At 33.4% G+C, this 6,761-nt stretch overlaps 1 pseudogene; it reads right to left on the bottom strand.

Annotated features, from left to right (window-relative positions):
• Positions 1-2,576: 2,576 nt before the first annotated feature.
• LOC126008044 (uncharacterized) lies at positions 2,577-2,733 on the bottom strand (annotated as a pseudogene).
• Between the last annotated feature and the right edge of the window lie 4,028 nt (positions 2,734-6,761).

The raw sequence follows: 6,761 nt of genomic DNA on the forward strand, positions 1-6,761 counted from the left end.
ATGTCAGGAGGAGAGGGTGGACCAAGTTGCTGTCCTGATGAATCCATGCCTGTTATACCCATCACCCACAATTGCCTCTTTGCCAATGGTCCTGTTCACTACTTCTACATCTCTCTTCAGAGATACCAATCAGACCAAAAATCCAACTATTTGGAATTCTGTATTTGGAATACATATTTGATGTCATTAGGATTTTTTTTTCAGAGTGAGTGTGGGCACCCCCCCACCTACACACACACACACACACACACACACACACACACACACACACACACACACACACACACACTTTCTTGTACTTTTGGGAGACTTGGCAGCTGAAAAGATGCCACACAAAAGCCATAATATCAGCAATAGTATTTGGAATTCCTGGACTGCGTGGCTGCATTCACTGCAGAGCAACAACTTCATTTTTTTAAATGTCATTCTATAGGTGCATATCTATTTAGATGCCAATGTGTATCTGAAGCCACCTAATAATCAGAAACAAATGGTCAATTAGCAACAAGAGCTTACTAAGTCTTCTGATAATGACTTGATGACATCATTGGAGATACAATAATTTTCACAAATTTGCTTATTGTTGTAGTCTTTTTTCTTCTTTCTTTATTTTATTTCTCTTTATTTTACATTTTTAACAAATTTGCTCCATGGGTGGGGATAATAGCATAGCCGGTACAGTAGTTTAATTCCTTTCAAATTTGTAAGGAAGTGCTTCTTTACAAGGACTTGTAATGTTGTTAAGTTAGACAACATGTTGATTCAAAACATTATTAAAATTCACAATAAAATATATCTACTAATAACTAATATTTGGAAACTAGATAGCACACTTATGAGTGACTTGTGATAAAAGAAACAAAAAGAAAAGTAAAATAATTTGAGCTAAATGAAGTAAAATGACAGCATCTAAAAATATATATTCTGAACAGAAACTTTCTAATCTAAGTACCTATCTCAAAATAGAAACAGATCAAACTAGATAAAAAAGTTAAACAAATAATAAAGATTATAATGGAAATTAGTGCAATAGAATTTAAAGCAAAACAAATAAAATTGCAAAGAAATCTAGTGATTCTAAAAGTTATTTTAAACCATAAGTAAAATTGACAAAATGTATTAGAGAATAGAGAAAATAAAAGAGAAGACACATGTTAAACAAATTCCAGGTTCAAAGAGAACTCACTATGGATACAACAAATGAAAATGATAATAGAAATATTATAGATCATGCTATGCTACTATACAAATTTGATAAAATACATAAATATTTATAATTATAAAAATTACCAAAATCAATACAAGAAGAGGAGAATTTGAGTAGATCTATGAAAAGCGAAAAAAGTAAATCAGTGGCAATTAAAAATTTTTAAATAAATTTTTATTGTTAATTAAAATTTTTACAAATAAAAATATTTTTAAATAAAATAATAAAATAAAATAATTTAAAATAAAATAAAAATTACAAATGTGTTAAGATAGATTTATATAAAAAGAAATAAATGAAAAGACATTTGTTAGGAAGAATCAATATTGTTAATATAGAGACTAATAGAGATTCTCTTCAGAATAATTTATTCAATAAAATTGATCTCTTTCAAACCTCCAGCAGACATTTGTAGTAGAAATTAATAGATGTAATTGTATTTTTTCTCTTAATATATCACCTTTTCTAGACTATTTATTCGAACTATTCAATAAAAATCACTAATTTGGTGTCACTGGTATGGAATTTACTGATGTAATTAATATGTTTAGTGAATTGTTCTTTAATAGAGAAATAATGGTGAATACTATTTTAATCTATTTTTTATTTTATAATAACTTAAAAATGTTTGTTGATTTATAAGACTGTCTACATTTTAAGAACATTATTTTATAACTCTTCAAATATATTTTCCATAGTTTCCATCACCAAAATTCCTCTAGTACAGTCCATTTGATCCCTTCTACCTTTTCAGTATCCTGCAATTCCTCTGGTATCCTCAGTTCTGTAGTCAGAATTCAAAGGTTTGTTTTAATTTTCCTTGTCTATCCTCTTGCTTTGATCTTTATATCCTAATCATGAGTGGAATCAGTAAAGCATAATCTTGATGAACTTGATGAGTTGGAAAGCTTTAAAATCGGGTTCAAATTTCTTTATAAAAAGAATTTTTGCTCTGTTTTGTTTTGGGAACCCACTTTGTAATGATCAGGGGTTTCTTCTGGCTATAGAGACAGAATGTAGGTCTGTGTTTTCAAAGCATGGATCAAGTGAGTCAGGAATCTCTGCAAATAGGCCTCATACATTTATAAGTTATTACAATTTAATGATCATTACAAGTGTGTACAGTGGTTACCCAATAAGCATTAATAATATTATGAAGTTGCAGGTTTACAATGTTTTAAGTATTTGTAACAATTTATTTTATTTTTTAAGATTTTTAAAAATATTTTTTTCGCTCGAAAACTATTTATTAGGTTCTCAACAGCGCCCCCACCTGAAAGGTCAGAGGTGGGGCAACAGGCAGAGATAAGGATATTATAGGCCGGAAATATTATAAGAAACCACCATATAAAACACCCCCTCAATAGCGACTGTCAGCTCACCTTGTAGGCCCCAATGGAAACAGTCTTCCTGGGGAGGGAAATGTGCTTTTCCTGTACCCTCAGGCAGTGCCAGGGCAAAAAAAATTTTTTATTTAATCATCATGTTTACAAAAATTTTTATACTGGGGTTTCAGTCATAGAATGCACCACCCTTCACCAGTGCGATCTTCCCACCACCAATGTCCCTCATTTCCTTCCCCCACCGCAAACCCCTGTCTTCCTCTCAGACAGGCATTCTGCCTCTCTCCCTCACTATATTGTTATGGTAGTTGTCATGGTGGTTCGTGCTCTAGTTGCACACAACGCTCTTTGTGGCGAACTTCTTGTCATAAGCTGATCCTTCGGGCATTCAGCTCTCTAGATGTTTTTGTCATACTGTATTTTATTTTTCTTATATCCCGCAGATGAGTGGAGACCATTCTATGTCTAGCCCTTTCCCTCTGGCTCATTTTACTCAAAATAATAGTCTCCATGTCCATCCATGTATAGGCAAATTCAAAGACTTCATTTTTCCTAACAGCTGCATAGTATTCTATTGTGTAAATGTATCACAGTTTCTTTAGCCATTCATCTATTGTTGGGCACTGTATTGTTTCCAGATTCTGGCTATTGTAAATAGTGCTGAGATAAAATAGGGGTGCAAAATGCATTTTGAGGGGTCACATCCGGCAATATTCTGGCTCTACGTTCAGAAATTGCTCTGGCAAGCTCTGGGGACCATATGAGATGTTGGGATTCGAACCATCGTCCTTCTGCATGCAAGGCAAACACACTCAATACTATCTCTCCATCCCCCAAATGCATTTTTGTATTGTGTTTTTGTGTTCCTAGGGTATCTCCCTAGGAGTAGTATTGTTGGATCATATGGGAGCTCAATTTCCAGCTTTTTGAGGAATATTTATATTGTTTTCTGAGCCACACATGGCAATGCTAAAGACTTACTCACGATTCTGGTGAGATATTACTCTAGTTGGTAATCAGGGGACCACATGTAGTGCCTGGAATAGAATTTGGTTTAACAACAATCAGGACAAGTGCTTTACTGCTTTTTTAGTCACTTTACTACTTTTTTAGTCACTGCAATTATTAAAATGGTATATAAATTAGACTTTAATATTACTTTCCTCTGCAATGTTATTGAGGTACCAGATTTATAATACAGTTATTATTGCATTCAACATTTCCTCAGTTCCAACATCAAACACACCACAAGAGTGCTTGCTTATTTCTAGCAATGTCCCAGGGACATCTTCCATCTTTATACCCTTATTACATCTTCAGCTAAATACCAGTTATAAAGACTAGCTTTTCAGTTCTTTTGACTGTGATCATTTGTTACTCCCTAACTATGATTTTTTTTATAATCCATACATTTCAGAGGTAATTCAATACCTGTCCTCCTACCTTCTGACTGACTTTACTCAAAACAATACTCTAGTTCCATCCATGTATATCAGCAAATTGCATTAGTTTGTTTTTTACCTTACAACTGAGTATTATTCCATTGTGTATATATTTCACAATTTATTTACCCAATTATCTGCTTTTAGATACCATTTAGGTTATTGTGATAATACTACAGTGAAAATAGGGCTATTTTCTTCTTCAAAAAGGTTTTTTTTTTTTTTTTTTTTTTTGAGTTGTGTTTTGGAACCCTTGGGGTAGAAGCCTAGAAGTGAAATTTTTGGTCAGCAGAAAGCTCCATTCTTATTTTTTGAGAAGTACCTCTATTGTTTTTTCAGAGGTTGAACCAGTCAACATTCCCACAGCAAGAGGAATCTCCACATACATACTAATATCATTTTCTCCTCCTCCTCCTTCCTCCTTCTATTTTCTTTTTCTTCTTGTTCTTGTTTACCTTCTTCTTCCTCCTCTTCCTCATTCTTGTTCTTGTTCTTCTTCTTGTTCTTTTTCTTGTTGTTGTTGTTGTTGTTGTTGTTGTTGTTCTTCTTCTTCTTCTTCTTCTTCTTCTTCTTCTTCTTCTTCTTCTTCTTCTTCTTCTTCTTCTTCTTCTTCTTCTTCTTCTGCTGCTGCTGCTGCTGCTGCTGCTGCTGCTGCTGCTGCTGCTGCTGCTGCTGTTGCTGCTGCTCAGGGGTTACTCTGCATTCAGAATTCACTTCTGGCCAGCTCAGGATGCCAGGAATGAACCCAGGCCAGCTGCATGCAAGGAAAATGCCTACCCATTATGATATTGCTTTGGCTCCAACAATAAGTTTTATTTTTAAAATGTGTGGCAGTCTTACTGGGAAAATGTATGAAATGCTTGTAAACTTAGTAAGGAAAATCCACCATACCATAAAATATTGGAGAGAAAGGATAAACAAACTTCATTAAAGAAAACATACAGTTGTCTAATATGTATGTGAAAAATGCTCCTCATCACTTATTATCAGGGAAATGTAAACCAAAGCTTTTCTTTTGAGACCATATATTCATAGAACCTGCCCCACTGCTTGTCAAGGGAAAAAAGACTTTATCATAGCTCATATTTACAGTTATTGTAGAAAATAAAATAAAATTGGTTTTTGCAAATATATTTCAAGTTTAATTTTTCATGTTACAAAAGTAAACATAACTGAGAGTAGACAGTATAGCCAAATCTTAGACTTATTTTTTCTAAATACCATGAGAATATGTAAAGATATATTATAATTTTAATTCAACTATAGTTACTTTATCTTTCAATACTTTGCAATACAGAAACAATAAGTTCCTGCTCAATGATCCTCAAACTACTTTCGTACATGATTCCAAATATCGTGGGAAAAGCAATGTAAAGGATTTCAACTCAGGAGATACCAACAGTAACATATAGTCTCAGATTCCTCAGTCAATTCTCATACCAGCCAATGAATTTTACTTGGAAGAAAAATTGCTCCAAGGTCAAATTCAAATTCCTGATTCCAATCACTAAAACTAAGTGAGCCTTTAGTCCTATTTGTCTTAGTGAAATAACTGCATATTTCAGAACACTTGTCATCTGGGGCACAGGTAAAGGAAAAACTCCATTCACAATTCATATTAGCTCTCTGTATGTCAAAGAAAAGAAGAGTTGGAAAATTCAAGGTACAATATCACACTATTTACCATTGAAAAATGATATATTTAACAAGTAAATTTGAAAGTTTCTGAAAGTAAATAGAACTAATCAGAAAACTAAGTTTTGTCCGACTTTATGTTTAAGTAGTTCACAAAATTTGAAAAGGTACAATTTGGGTTAAATATTAGTACAGCAAACTCATGGATTCTACAAAGAAATTCTACTCTCTCATAGTAAAGAGAAACTTACTTCTCTTCACATATTAGAATTTGGAGACATTTTACAAACTAGAGTTTAATAAACATTGTACCAACATTCTGTGTTGGATTAATAGCCAAAGATTCTTGTAACTAAAATTCTACTTTTGTTTTTAATTTTGACTTGTATTTTAAAGATTACTAGATTTTCAGGGATCTATGCTCATACTCCTTTCTTCACTCTGAAAACTTAGTCATGCTGGGTAATAGTGTTGAGCTGTCCCCTGGAGAGAACCAGAGGAAAATGTTGGAAAATTTTTGGACTCGAGACTCATATAGACTGATCACTATGCAAACAGTACCGAATGATCTATGTTGTAAGGATATTTGGCTAGCATGGAAAGATATCTAAGAGTCTAGAAGTCAAACTCTTTTCTAATTCCAAATTGTAAGAACATTTGACTCTGTCTGATACTGAAATTATTGCTTTCAACTACGTGTAAAAAATGTATCTCATATTCAGATTTTTTTAACTTCCTCTTTACAATGGAGATAAAGAGTGCTTATCATTAGATTTAATGAATTTCATTACAGGACTGTTTTGTCTGTCCATGGGAGGCTACTCACCACAGCTCTGATAACCAACTTGTCCAATTATAGAGTCATCCAGCTGGACCTGCCATCTTCTTGCTCTGCAGGAACAGAGAAGACATGACAGGCTGTAAGTGTTAAACTGGATTCAACTACACAACACTACCCATTATCTGGCCAACCTTGTATCAACCTAAACATATATTCCAAGAGCCTCATTTATGGAAAAGATGTCACTCAAATTTTTTAAGCAATTATGAAAACCTTGAGAAGAACTGAAGGTGGTGTCATTAGAGATGACAGTTCCAGTCACTGAACTCAAAGTCTGTTAAGGATAATTTCCA

This window comes from Suncus etruscus, chromosome 4, assembly GCF_024139225.1.
Source record: "Suncus etruscus isolate mSunEtr1 chromosome 4, mSunEtr1.pri.cur, whole genome shotgun sequence".
Taxonomy (NCBI): domain Eukaryota; kingdom Metazoa; phylum Chordata; class Mammalia; order Eulipotyphla; family Soricidae; genus Suncus; species Suncus etruscus.